Raw genomic sequence first — 15,673 nt, forward strand, 5'->3', positions numbered from 1 at the left:
TGAAATTTAGGATTAAGTGAAACTGTATTGCAGAAAATGTTTTAGACATTGCTGTAGCTGCTCAACCAAGTGACTCTGAATCAGAACACGGGGCTTTTTGAGGCTACACAGAAGATCAGGACACAAATACGGTCTGGTCTCTGGCTGGAACAGCCTGATGCAGCCAGACTAACTTCCTATCTCATCTTCTACATAAACTGTAAGTACACTGAAGAGGAGTACAAAAACTAGAAAGATAAGTCACCATCTGCTGGTATGAAGGCTCTGTGATGTGACACCACAGGACAGGAAGTATGGACCAGCTCTGCGTATGCTTAGCATCACCAAAACTATGATTTGTATTGTAGCACAGTAAATATTGTGCAAAACTATTCTTCCTGATTAAAAAAAACCTGTGAAATTATAAAGAAAGGCCAGTGGGGGGGAACATACCAACAAACAAAAACCACAAAAAAGAAAACAAACAACAAAACACTGAAAAAAATTTGCTATTTCCATTAAACACTAATCTTCTGAAAAAACAAGTTAGGACTAAAACACTCATGGATCAGTATTCTTAGGTTCTATTTCCTGTTGCAGACCCAGGAAGAGGAGGACAGGTATTTTAGAACTACCTGTTTGTACAGAAGAATGCAATTATTTAAAGGAACATTCCTAAAATTTCTTTGGTCTTCAGTTTAAAAAAAGGACTTCAGAGATTCTGCTCCTATGTGTGTCTCTTGACAAAGACATTAAGGACTGAGGGCTTGAATTGACAGTGAACTGCAAACAAACACGGAGCAGCCTTTGGAACATTGGTATATTGACTTGAGTGGTCTGCGCTGGCTTGAGCTTAGTCTGCATCTACACTGACCTTCAGTTTAGTTTGACCTCTCAGACAAAAGAATTGTCTCTCAGACATTAACCTTGATTGAACTGAGCAAACATTTTCCCTTTTACGTGTTGTTCTAAATATTCTTAAGCCTAAGATCACTAATAGAGCTTACACCATTTCTCACTATAACCGTAATACTCTTCACAATAAATTTTCTTTGACTACTGAAACAAAAAGGACAGCATTTGACAGGAAAATGCCAAAGCTGTGATTTCAACATATCACAAGTTGGTATATGTATTGCTGCTTTTCCCAGAAATAACAATGTTATTCAAAAAGACAAGGAAATTTAATTATCAGCCCCTCAAGTGAAAGCTCCTACCACAGCTAATCCCTGTGTAGGTCCTGTTAGGACAAGAAGTGCCTCCTCTATTTTTCTCATTTTCTCATGCAGCTATCTGACTTCTAGTATGAAGCATTAAAAATGTAAACAGTTCAATTCAATCAGAAAAAACCATCACTAATGAAGTAAATTTTCCTCAAGCTTCATAAATGTGTCATGAAAACATGCTTCCATTATCCTCAAACATAAGCACATAGAGAATTATAAAAATGTCATTTACATACAAGCACTATCTTAGTAGGTAATTTCTAAAAATAAGCAGAATGAAAATTAAAATATTATCTGGATTAATTTTTTTTTTTTTTTTTTTTTTTTTTTTTTTTTTTTTAATACTCTGAACATGGGAGAAAAAAATACTTCTGAGTTCTTACACCTTGCCAAGATACTAAGAAACGACAGCTGAAAAAGTTTTCCTCTCAAAATGAATTAAACCTCAGATGACACAGCTGGCTTTCTGAATGCTACATAAATGCCATTTCATATCAGTGAAATGTTTGAATAGTTTTTATTTATTAGGCAGTGACTAGAAACCTCAGCATATGGGCCAAGTGAAAGTAACATGGTTACTGCTTTGCCGATACACAGGAAGATGATGTCCAAGCACACTGCATATATTTTAAAACCTGACAATTCAAGAAATGCAACCTATCTTTATGTTGTTAGCCCCTTGTAAAAATCCACTTTACCTAGCACTTACATAAGCCCCTTAGAAAAATACCTGCCATCATTCTATACAGTGGAGATTCACAGGTTTCTCAAAACAGTATAATTTGAATAACACAGGTGTCTTGAAGAGAGAATCACATTTCTCTAAATTCTTATAAGGTTTAAAAAAACCTTTGAGACTCTACAACCATAGTTAACTATTAGACTTGCATAATGCTTCAGGCTTAACAGGTGACATTACTTTTCCATTAACTCTGAATTTAGCAAACCAAGACCATATTTTTAAATGCATTATATTTTAACCATCATCCCTAAACTGCTCTGTGAGGATATTAGATAAGCAAACGTACTTGCACACCATGTTGTTTCAGAAAAGCCTTGTTTTATAATATTGCTACAACCCTACTACTTACAGACTTTACTTGTTGAGAATTCATGCATTTTGAACTTCTTTCATCTTATATAATCTTTTAGCTATATAACTAAATATTACAAACAAGTTCTCCTTTAATTCTGTGTTCCTGCATTTCAGGTATGTTTTAATAGCCATTTTTCTACCTAACACAAGGTTTGTTAAATTTTAAAAACTACCAGCCAAACATTACATATATAAATACATAAATATTTATGTACACTCATGTATGCAGAAACAACACTTGCCATTACATTTTAAGCCTTCGTAAAGGACAGAACACTGAAGTACTGAAGAAATACGAAACAAAGCAAAGTCATAAAAAGCACACAGGACACACGACATCAGTGGTGTAAGTCATCTGCAATTGCTACAGATAAATGTTTACACTCGCACTTATAAGCATCCTAACGACACAAACGAGAAGTGTTTAAACAGGAGCCTGGCTCAGAAATGAAGAGTTAAGAACTCAATCCACGTCCATTAAGCCACCTTATTTAAATTTCTGCTTGGCTGTAAGTAAGAAACAAAATAGTATCTTGTCAAACTGCCACTCCAAGCAAGGTGTAGCAGGGACTGGATCTGCCGGCAGCTCACACTGGTACATTGTCTCAGTAATGTATGCGATACATGCCAGCAAGCTCTTCCTCCACAGCTATGGATTTCTTACCAAGCGCAATTTCCAAACAGCTCAATCGCAGGGCTATACGTGAAACACTACGGCTCTTCTATATTTATCATCTCCTCAAACAACATAATATTACTGTCCTGCTTCCTGCAAATCTGCAGCAATGATGCAAAGCAGCATTTTTGTTTATTTTATTATTTTTTCTTTAACTCCTTTCTGGAATACAAATGCCTGCCACCTTTTATTTCTGCCAGCTCCTAACCAAGAGGCACTGAGGACAATAGTTTCTGAATTAGCGGTACCTTTCTACACTTTTGGCATAAGCAGAAGAGAATAAAAACCAAAAAAAACCAAACAAACCCACTTCAATCCCAGAAGAGAGAGGAGAAAGAAGTTAAACAATTGAAAATAAATAAATAAATAAATAGATAAATAAAGGAAGCAGCCTACATTTAAAAAAGAACATTAAAACACCGTAAAAATAAAAGAAATACCAGCGGATCAAGGATGAGAAGAGACAGAACAGCAGCAGCACTTACTGCAGAGGCACAGACAATTTCCTCTTCCCCTGGAACTCATGCAACTAATGACCTCTCCAACTGCTGAATTACACGGCTCCGGGAAACACAACACTTAATGCCGGGTTTTAAGACACATATCATAAGTTGTCAACTCTCCTGATGCAATTACAGAAAGGGGGGGAAGGCTGGGGGTGGGGAGAAGGCAGAAAGGAAGCGACAGAGATGGAAACGCTGCAGCTTCAGGCGCTGATGCCGAACGCAAAGCAGTCAGGAGAACCCTAAGCGAGTAACAAGTAAAGCGCGTTTACCAGCAGCGGGTTGAGCAGCCCGAGTGCCTCACACCGTCTCCGGCAGATAACTTCGCACCGGTGCGGATTCCTTCACTGACGAGGGACAGACACCCCTTCCCTCTGCTCTCCCTTTCCCTTCCCCGAGGAGCGGGGCAGGGCGAACCGGCACGGCGGCAGGTGACAAGCCCCCCGGGGGTCGGTGTGGAGAGGAGCGGTGCGGAGCGGAAGAGCCGCGGAAGGAGGCGGAGGAGGCGCGGAGCGAGCGCTCCCCTCGGCCGCCCGCGCGCCAGCCGCGCTCTGTCCGCAACCCCGCCGGCCTCCGGGATGCACGCGCGGCGCTCGGGGCCGCCAGCCAATCCCCGCGCTCGGCACCCGGCCGCGCGCGCAGGCCCCCTCCGCGCCCTGACGGAGCCGTGAGGCGGCGCGGGGAGACAGAGGCGGCGGCGGCAGCGGAGGGGGCTGCCCAGCGGGGTCTGCCCGGTGGAGGCGGGAGCTCCCCGGCAGCCCCCCCCGCCGTCAGGCCGCGGCGCCGTGTGTGTGTCCTTGTTGCCTTGACCGTCACTGCATATGGCAGCTGACGGTGCTCCGCGCCGCTCCCGTCCTTGGGCGGCCGGGCTGCCCCGACCGGCACTGCCGCAGAGGTGCGGGAACGGGGGGAGACCCCCTCGCCGCCGCCGGGCACGGCGGGCTAACGGCCCCGGGGGGTGGTGGGGCTGCCAGCGGACGCAGCCGGCCTCAGAATGCCTGTTCCGCCGCCCCAGTAAGGGGACGAGGATGCTGAGGGGAAGGACGGAGCCTGCCCCCGCGGAGGGCCGCGGAACCCCGCCGCCGGAGCCGTAAGGAGGCGGCAGCAGTGAGAGGAGGGGGGAGCCCGGCCCCGCTGCCGCGCCCCGCACCTCCAGCCGCGCCACTGCGGGCAGGCCGGGCGGCAGCAGCGACGACGACAAAATCTGGTCACGGGGAGAAAAAAAAACACAAAAAACCTGTCAAAAAATTGCTTGCTTTTTTTTTTTTTTTTTTTTTTTTTTTTTTTTCCTCCCCCAAAAAACTGTCGTGGACTCCTTCAGAAAGGATTTAATACAGCTATAGTCTTTCACTTCTCAGTGAACTGGGCACAGGTGTGCACCAGACATCATCCTTTATGTAATGATACTTGTAAATCCTCTGCAGAATACTAATCTTTTCTGTAAGTGTAACTTTTGACTGTTATTTAACCTTAAATTTGCTCCCTTGCTACACATCTATAATAGCACCAATGGCACAAAACCAAAAACCAAGCAAAAATAAAATCACTAAAGCACAGTAGATCAGAAAACAAGAGGATGGTTAAATGCTAGACACAAGCTTGATGCCAACCTAAAAAACTTTGTACAGATTTTTGCCAGAAGGAAAGTAGCAAATTAGCTGGGATATACAGTAACAGCGGTGAAAAGCAGCCTTAGACGTGGGTAATGCACAGCAGCAGGGCTAAAAGTGCTGCTGAAACACAACCATCTTCATGCCTGTACTCCATAAAAAAGAAAATTTGTGTAGAGAAATAAAGTCAACTAGAGCCCAGTGGGTTAGGTATAGATGGGAAAAAGGTACTGGAAATGTCTGATTAGAAAGAGACTACAGCAGAGTTAATTTTCTAACAGCAACTGTAGTTTTGTAACTCTCAACAAAGAGGAGTTTTAAGGGGCAATCCAGAAATCAGCAGGGAAGTATCTCTCAGCTTTTCAAGGTTAATTGAGAAGAGGGGAGAGCTGAGTGCACTAGGAGAACTTGGTAAATTACATGCAATACTGTAGCTTGAGGACTGCTTTTACTCACAGGGCTGAAAAAGATCCATGTAGTCACAGTTTCTCCCTGGCCTCATCTTTTCCTATGGCATTTCACAGATTTCAAGATGTGTTTTTGTCTCAAATGCTGTGGTCTAAATTTTAATATACTATGCACGGCGATGTCTTGATTCCACAGGGAGAATTACTGGAAATAATCCCTGCTTAAAAAATAACCTAGATTGCAAAAATGAATGTTAGAGATGAATTTAAAAGATTGTTGCAGTTAGGTAATAGGTTGTATTTGTCAGGAAGAAAGGCTGTGAATTACACTGATGTGAAATAAATCTTGTCCAACTATGTTTTGATGCAACACAAGTTTTGGTGAAAAAGGCAATGGAATGTCTATAATAGCAGTCCATAAAGCACCTGACTTAACTTGATCTTTTTTGATGATTAAAGAGAAATTATAAAAAAACAAAATATGTTGAGTCCATAAAATCTTAAGAGATTTGTAAATCTTCACCTCTCTGGAGTATTTCCAGTAGAATACAAAGAAAAAATACAAAACTATGTAATATATCAATGATTTGGGAGAGACCAAACAAACAGACTATTAAGTGCCACCCAACAAGGATTTGTTAATGGTCAATTATGATGGATGGCACAGACCAATCTAGACCCCTTGGTAACGTGGCCTCATTTGTTCAACAGAAGTGTTGAAGCCAAGGTCAGACACCAGTGAAAAAGAATGTGGGTTACACTTCAGGTTGGGGGATTGTTTTCTGGAAGGCACCTAACAGGAAACAGCAGTAGTTCGTCCTGGTGAATAAATTAATATATTCTCCCAGTGTTACAGGTTAGTAAAGGTGACAGCTGCAAGTGAATGGGTAGCAGACAGAGTATCAAACCAAAAATAAACAGAGGTTACATGTCTAGGCATTATTAGTGTGACCAATGTGGGAATACTGCCATTGTGTCCGCACTCAGATTAATGGTAGCTATATCAAAAATAGAATATCTGAGATACAATTAATATATGTTTCAGAAGGATAACCATGCCCTCTCCCTGAAGTGGAAGTCCTAAATGGAGGATGGGGAGCCATGTTCTCACTTCTTCTTGTTCTCTGTTTAAACTTATCTTGGATTCTTTTAGATGTGGTGAAACAACTTTGACAGAAAAGAGGTTTGTTCCTACCCCTTTAATCTGGTGGTAAGGGTATTCTCCTGGGAATGCGATATGTGAGACTGAATATGCATGAGGCTGCAGAGATTAAACCAAATATCTAACGTCATGGGTTAGAATTCTACTGGATTAGTAAATAAATGGTGACCACAGGCTACTCTATGATATTTTAAATCCATTAGGCCTGTTTAGTTTTTGAGAGGAAAGAATTCTTGTGCCTACTTTCAAGAACAAGTTCTAAGCTTTAATCCCAAATTAATATAAACTTATTTCTTCAGACTTCAGTGAAGTGCCTTGAGGACTGGGATCTGCAGACATGTCACTGTCCTGTTGGTTGAACTAGTTGGTGCTCCTTGCCTGAGAGGTTTAAAAGGTATGTCTGTGGTACAGAGCCTAGAACCTTCATGATTTCTTAGTCTCAGTCCCTAATACCTCTGGTATCACTTTGTCACTTACAGAACCTGCTGATATGAGAACATCTTGTCTGCTTTCAGAAGGGCCATGGTTCTCTTTCCGGCACATTTTTGAAAAACTGAACTTTAGTGTGACTTAAAGGAAAAGGAGACAACAAAAAGATCAGCAGTTTACTAGAAATAAATGCTGGATGCTTGTTTCCTTGCCTTTTTAAGGATGTGACTGAATTTTCTAACCTGGAGCTGCTAATTTTTCAGTGTGTCCCTATATATCACTATTCCTTTTTTAGTATGTACCTGCTCCACCACACACATTGCTATGGCTTGATCAAACCAGGCACAATTAATGAGAGTTTTTAGAAGCTGATGCTATGTAAATGCATTGTACAATGAAGGTGAAATTTTAATACTGCAGCTAGGTGATGATTGGAACATTCTACCTGTGGAATGGGAATTCTGCATTGCCTGGAGTCTTTAAATAGAACTGGAAATATTTTTGAATGTTGCATTTCAAATGTAAGCTATGGGATGGCTACTTGGCTGAAGTTCAGGTGAAGTTCACTGGCTGGCACTGCACAAGAGGTCACATCAGGTGGAAAACAGTTTTCTTCCAACCGTTTAAGCTATAAATTGTGATAATCCACAGCAGCAACATAGGCCTCAGCTCTTCAGAATAAAGAGAAAGCTTAGCTTACTGAACAGTGCCTCTCAAATGCTTTTAGACATTGTGAAAAAGATTAATTAACTGCTACAATTTCCTTCAGTTATTATATATACCAGAATATCCTTAGTTGTACCTGATTTTAGATGTCCTATTTTCATATGCCTGCAATTGCACAGTAAGAAATACATCCTTTGAACAGTAGCCTGAATTATAAAAAAAATAAAACTGTATTTTAAAAATCCATGTGGCATTTCCTGTTCCAAGGAAATAACCACACAGTAGTACAGCAGAAATATATGAGTATAGTGCAGTAAGTTAACAACACAGGAGTGGCAAGATATAGAACTTTAACAGACTGAAACGACTAATTGGTAATTCAGTAAATGTTGTGAATGCTTGACATTAAAATAAGGCCATTTGTTTCACCTCTTAAATACTGCTAGAAGCTGTCTGTAACTCATCAAACAAAAGGAAGTGAAAGGTATTGAAATTGTACTAGAATTTTCAGGTAGTTTCCAGTCCCTTTAGTCTTCTTATCCTTCCATTCTCCAGCCAGCCCATCTACATTGTAAGAATTACAGCCTGTCTTTGCAATGGCTCAAATGGAAGTACCAAGCAGGCAGAAAGCTAGAAAGCTACTTGCTATATGCTTGAATGGTTCTGAACAATTCAAAGACATCAACAAGTTTGCAGTTCTGGAAGAAGAAGAAGGAAAAAAAAAAAAAAAAGAAAGAAAGAGGCAATCTTTGTAGGTAATACCTGCTCAGAGGAAAGTAAAGAAAATGTGTAGACTTACACAAAGACCACTTGTACCGAGAGAGGGATAACTTTGTTCAGAGAAACTGAAATTGCAGTGTGGAAATCTCACAACCAACCCCAGTCACAACCATCCCTAGTGAAAACCCTCCCCATACACAATCCAGCAGAACACCACTGCTCTGTCCTGATGCAAGGTGACAGGGTGTCACACATGCATGAAACTCTGGGCCTATGTGCCAAAACCCCTTCTCCTCCTCTTCACTGACCACAGGTATTTCAAGGCAATTCTGAAGAATACCCCTAAATGGCATCTGCAAACAAACAATGAGCCTTTACTCATTGGACAGATCAAAAAAAGAATTCACTGGCCTTTGAGAAGATTATTTTTTTTCGAACTGTCTAGCTCTTCAAGAAATAGCATGTTGTGGGTACTGAAAGCAGTTATCACTGTTGAGGAATTGGTGGGATGCTCCATTTCCTCTGTACTTGCTGTGCTAGGAGTGCGTATATAATGATCCTAAACTGTTAATACAAACATTAAACTAAAAACATGAATATCAGTGCAATTCTTACACATGTGGTCTCTTACCCTCTTCTGGCACATCCAGTTACTGGAGTCATACTGGTTTCTAATACACATTTTACATTCCAGTTCCTGAATACTGAGCATAAATAGAAGATAAAAATGCTAACTAGTCCTTAGTTTGGTTTTGCAAGCTATGGAACTACTGAGTGCAAGCTATTACAGTGTTAATTGTCTCAGCCACTTTAATGACTTTGACACCACAGAGAATGAACACTTTTGCTTGTCTTCCTGCCATAATTGCTGAGAGGTTGTAACCATTACATTAAAGGAAGAGCATATGCTTTATGTAATTGTACCTATACAGAAATGCCTTTGCATCTTTGGTCTGGGAGAAAATACAACAAGGCAACGATGATAAAACCCATGGATGTCAGGCAGCATTCTGGTTATTAGCAATGAGTTCACCAACAAAGACAAGTAAGGATAAAATCCACATCTATTTCTGACATTGGAAGCACTCTTTCTCAGCTCTGTATGAAGTGGTAATGGTGTAGATGAGGTGCACCACAGATACATTCTGTACACAAATGAAAATTTCAGTAAATAGCAACAGGTAGCTCTTAAGCACTTTATCAGTGAAATTGTTTGAGCCACAAGATGTGGTAGAGTAATGTATCTGGAACACCACACAGAGAAAAAGTATGTTAAAAGGTGCAGACAAATCATCTACTGGATGGTGCATGTAAAAATGCAAAGAATGATGGGGGGAAAGTTATGAGAACAAACAAACAAAAAACCCTAAAACCAGAAGTGTATAATATATGAAACAGGGCGTGCAATCTGTGACAGTTTAACCTCTAAGTGACACACTCCTATCCCTGCATTTAGTACCAACACAAACTTCACTAGCAGCATTTGTTCCTTTTAAAAAAGACCACTCTGGAGACTACAGGAGGAACTGGAGGGGAGAAAAGCTGCATTCGTTGCCTAGAAAAAGTATGATATACCTCAGTGAATCTTTTAACTTTCATAGGCTCGCTTGGAACTAGAAAATACAATAATAAATTTTCATTTCCCAACTATGCAAGAATTACCAAGAGAATGAGAAATATTTAATACTAGTAAAACAACATAAAATTCTCAGAACAGGAATAACTTTTTTCGACAAGATAGTATAAATTCTACGTTGCTGAATAGCATTTTCAATGAAATAATGAAATATTAGAGACTACACAACCAATGTCTAGTTAAGCTATTAGTGAAGCAATTCTGTTTTTTATATGCTTTACCTTATTTTAACTCCATCTTTCTTAAGTAGCCTTTATGCTCTGTGCCTTCTTTTACTCTCTTTTAGTGCAAAGTGTTTTCCTGGAGAAGAACCTTCTATACAGGCACACAACATTACCCACTTTATTTATTTTCTGACAAAATTCAACAATCCCATTCAGGATCAGGGCCCCACTTCTTTTGCTGCTAACTGACCAGGATGTCACAGTTTTTCTCTGAGATGGACATGCTGCTAGTGCCTGAACACTGTATGATGAACGTAGCCCTCATCAGTTACACTGTCTGACAAAAGGTACAAGATAAAGAGGAAGTTTTCATGCCCGGTCCCCTTTCACAATCTGTTGTGTTAAAACTGTGGTGAGCAGCTCATGAGAAGCCCAATATTTAATGCAGTGGGTATAACTGCACTGGGCAAGAGATGTATAAAGTGACATGGTGTGCACAGTTTGTTTGCTGTAAATATGTAGAGTGCAAAAAAATACATGTTTGTTTCTTACTTCCACCAGTAAGAATTTCCTCAGTGCAAAAAGAAATGAAGGCAGACAGAAAAATGGGAAGATAGAGCAGAAGCTGTATTTGCAGGGATATGTAATCTAGAACTTTTGTTTGAAGATTATGAAAATAATGTATTCCAGCAATTGCTAGTGCAACACCTAGATTCCAAAACATTCTTTTAAATTGTAGATAAAAAGGAAGGCAACAAAACATAATAATCGTAGGGTCTACTATGTCCAAATGTTTTAAGGAGCGGAAATTTAAAGCGCTAAAAAAGGTAGGAGGAGGTAAGTGGCACAAGGAACAAGGAGAATATATGCTCCATTATATAATTATATAAGTTTAATGGATATTTTCTTTTCTGCTGTTTTCTTAATTTAATTGATATATCTTATTTTTAAAAATGAAATCACATTTGCCATGTAAAATCTGATAAATTAATGAAGTACAATTTCCTTCTGGTTCTAATGTCAATGTTATTTTCTGTATTTGCAAAACACTTCTTAGTTTGCCATGCTCATTAAACACATACTATCTTTGTACCTGAAGGAACTCGTAATTGCTGGCCAACACACTGCCACTGAGCCAACTGCTGGCCAAGACACCAGGACTTAGCAAGCAGGTTATTCTATTCCAAAGACACACAGGGATACTTCAGTTACTTAAAATAATGGTATTCGTGTTCTCACATTACTCAGTGTAAAAGAGGAAAACTGTGGAACTTTCACACTGATACACAGTTGCAGATTTGATATTTGTAAAACTGTGTTTATATATTCTCTGCATTCTTCTGTCCTATTACTGTTAGAGTGGCTTGAGGAATCCTTTTTATTTCTCATGTCATAAACTATTCCCAGGATAATTTCTGATCTCAGGAAAAAAGATGTAAGCTGGTACTATATTGAATTCTCACTGTCAGTGTTTAAACTGGATATAAAGGAACCTAAAAAAGACAGGTTCTCTCAGTGTTTCCTTAGAAATGTGAAACTCAGCTCACTAATACCAAATTTTTTTTTTTTTTTAATTACTGCTATTGAAAATAGTAAACTGAGATACTCTGAAGTATAAATGTAGTAAATATAAAAATACAACCAAAAAAACAAAAACAAAAAAAACAAAAAACAAAACAAAAAAACCCACAAACAAACAAAAACCCCAGATGCATTGCTACATGGATAATAAGATTCTGCAAATAGAATTCACCCATCACCAAGCTGATCATCAAAAGGCTGCAGCTTTTCCAGGCCTGATGACCTGCTTCACTTACAGAGAAAGTAAAAACAGACTTTTCCAGCATTCCAAATAAATCTGAGTCCACTTAATATATGCCTGCTCTAGAAGAAGACTGGAATTGTACTAATTCATTACTGTGCTCTTATTCAAACTTCAACACATTTCTAACAATGGGCTATAAAACACTTGGTGTTTGTCCATGACACCAATTATTACTACTGGCATAATTAAGCCTGCCTCTCACAGTTAATCACCTTGACTGCCAACAAATAGTATATTTATCTTCATTATTGTCCCACATGGAAGTCTTGCCTTTATGCTATGCAGCACAAGCTGATACCACGTTTGGTCTGAGAGCCCAGAGGCTGAAGCTGCCCATGGCATCAGTTACTGAGGAAGGAGCTCAGGGAGCAGCCGCCTGTCGTGTCAGGGAGCTGCACAAGTGGCAGCAAACCAGCCAGCCAGAAGGGATCAAGTACAGTAGGGCACAACTGTTTGGGCAAGGAACTCTTTTAAAACTCTACTTTACAGCCACATGAAACCTGAAGATCTTTTTGGTTTTGTATTTTCAGCTACCTCATGTATTTTCATTACAGACAAATAGAATTACAGACAGTACGAATAATTTTTACTCAAATGAGAAACAAAAGAGGGGATGCTAGACTAATTTATTTCCTTTTGTTTGCATGCCTTTTTCTATGATTATTTTAACAAATGAGCTTACTAGCGGCAATGTTTGGTAAAATAATAAAGCAAATATTGTTAAATATTGTGATTATTCATAGGACAAGCTTTAAGTTATGTTTCTCCAATTGAAAAGAGAAATGTCTTGCACGACCTACATACCCATTCAAAAACGCCTGAATATTCAAAAAGCTCTGCTTTTGAATGAATTACAGACAAAAAATTATGCATAGATATTATTCAGCAAACAGTTGGAACATACACATCAGAAAACCTAGTTTGTTTGGAAAACTTGCAAACACAAACTGAAGCAAAGAAATTATTCATTATGAATTATTTGCTCAGCATCTGCCTTACTTCCTCATGTTAATTGCCTCTGCTAAACCACATTTTCTCCCTGTAAGTATGTAAATTCAAATGATTTTGCATTTTCTTTGAATATCCAGTAAATGCAAGTTTCATTACCTTACCATTTGTATCTTTTCTGTCAGCCTAATTATACTAGAGTTTATATAATTTTAAAATTTGACATACCAACTTCTTGTAGATTGAGACCTCTTCCTCTGGATTTTGAGTATTGCATGGTATTAAAAAAAAAATGTATAAGAATCTTCTAAGTTATGTATTAATTCCCATTGTGTTTGTATACATTGAAAAATATTGAAAAATCTAGGGGTTTGTTTGGTTTGTTTTTTACTTGTTTTTTTCTATCAAAAAACTTCTAATGTGATTATTATAAATCTAGGACACAACCCACGATTGATTTGAATTTCCACAGAGAATATTACTGATTTTTCAGAGCCTGTAGCTGACCTTCCCCTACAGTAACTGGGCAACATATCACTGTGTCCTTTCTTGATTCCATGAGGTACCACTCCAGTTGTATGTAATTATTCTTTCTACAAATACAAGCTTATACACCAGGCAGTTTGATTTCTTCTAAAAATAGTTCTTGTTTTTCACTGAATTTTCTGACTTTTGTATTTTTTGACCACTGACTCACGTTGGCTCTCCCAGAAATGTGGCAAGAAGAAAACGTGCACATTTATTTCATGCCTCTTCTTTGCAAGAACTTCATGCCACCTTTAGAAATACAAGTGTCTTGTCAAAACCTGTGCTGGTCTCGAAATTAAATACAAGTTTAATCCTTCAGGCCTGCTAACAGCAATGCTCCCCCCAGCCAAATCTGTCCTACTGGGTCAATGGGAACCTCGGGATCAGTTCAACATTATCAGCACAAATGCTTGGTTAAAAGGACAGATCTGCAGAAAGCACTTCTTCTAGAGTGCTATACTTAGAAGCCAGACTCTTTTGAGTAGTACAAAGATCCCCTTTTCTAAAGGCACAAAACCTTTTCTTTAGGATTCCATCTTTGATGTACCACAAAATATATAACCCCAGAAATGATTTGGGTTTTTTCTATTTTATACTGAGGCTACAAAACAATGTGTTAGCATGGATAGCACAGCTATGTAAAAGCATATTTATTCACTTATTTCTGCTGTGGGCAGAAACCTGGCTGAATGCTTACAGTAAGTGTTTGGCAGTAGCCATCAGAACATTGGCAAAGGACAGCAGGCAGATGTTATTGCCTGCACCATCTCTACTGAAAACTCAAATTTCCTAGCATCTTAATGTATTACAACATGGAAAAAGGAATCGTGAGATACTTTTATGATATAGTAGGTTTTTGGATCGATATCAAATTTAGTTGATGCATGCAATACAGGCATTTGTGGGTCATAACAGAATTTCTGGTTTAAGAGGTTCCCCAGTATGTGATACAGAAATCTCAGCACTATTTTTTGCTCCTGATCCACTACACTTCTGTTCCATAATACACCAGGCCTGTGCTGTCAGGTGACATCTGGAATGAACGACACCAATAAAATTTGGCACTTGATCTTAAGCAACTCTTTTTTTTTTTGTCATTTTCTGTAGTACACCTTTAGGCAACAAAACACATCTATAGTTTTCTCCTCTCTACAGGATGTGTTGTCCTGTGTGCTTTAGCAGCTCAGTGAGCTGAGCCGATTCAAATGAGCCTTGAAATGTTAAAGATAACTTCTAATATCAAAGGTTCTCATATCAAATAAATTTCTTCCTGTGGATCCTAGGGAGATTAAGCACTCAAGCAGGGACTAAAATGTCCACTACCAACAGCAAATATCTCAGCACTGGCTATTTCACTATCTCTTAATTGAAGGAATGGCTGGAAAATTCAGCTGCAGCAATTCTTTATTTGTAAACCAGGTGCAAGGGGCATAAGGATTAGATACATATTGGCAAAGAGTGAATTCTGAATGTTGAGTATTTGTGTGACAGAAGCATTCATCTACAATCTTAGGATGATGTTGTCTTTGCAACTGGTGTAGAAATTTATTTTTGAGTCAGACAATAAACTGTGGTGTGGCTGCACTTCTATTTTTACTTAAGTCTGGTTATCTCAAAGCCCAGAGAAAGAAGTAGTCTCCTTTTTATTGTTTTTCTGGATTTGTCTTCACATCACCAAGCATTAAAATAGTTATATTACAATACTGAAAAGAACCTCACATCCTTGTTTAAGGAGAAAAAGTCAGGTGTTTTTATACCACTATGGAAGAAGTGTTAACTGCATAATGCCAATCACAGAATACAAACATGACTAAGAAGTCCTTCAAAAGAAAGCACGTCGGCATTTTCCTTGCATTAGAAGTCACAGGCAACTAAACCATAATTTAATTAGAGAATATCTCATCAACTGTAAAAAGTGAAATTGACTGGTGTGCCATGTAGGGATATCTTGGCTGATACTACTTGCTACTTGATGGTGAAGCTGACAACTTAAGACACTTGGGCTTTTTTTTCAATTTCACACAGAATCAGCCAGGTTGGAAAGGACCTCAGAGATCATCAAGTCCAGCCCTTGATCCACTCCCACTGCAGTTCCCAG

General features: G+C 39.2%; 1 protein-coding gene across 10 annotated transcripts in view; it reads right to left on the bottom strand.

Annotated features, from left to right (window-relative positions):
• Window positions 1–4,059, bottom strand: part of TENM2 (teneurin transmembrane protein 2) — a 558,019-nt gene extending 553,960 nt beyond the window's left edge. For all 10 annotated transcript variants that reach the window (XM_071758386.1, XM_071758385.1, XM_071758384.1 and 7 more), the window contains exon 1: window positions 3,753–4,059. The gene's annotated coding sequence lies outside the window, so the exon portion shown is untranslated. The remainder of the gene's footprint in view (window positions 1–3,752) is intronic.
• Between the last annotated feature and the right edge of the window lie 11,614 nt (window positions 4,060–15,673).

This window comes from Heliangelus exortis, chromosome 15 (assembly GCF_036169615.1).
Source record: "Heliangelus exortis chromosome 15, bHelExo1.hap1, whole genome shotgun sequence".
In the NCBI taxonomy this organism is placed as follows: Eukaryota; Metazoa; Chordata; class Aves; order Apodiformes; family Trochilidae; genus Heliangelus; species Heliangelus exortis.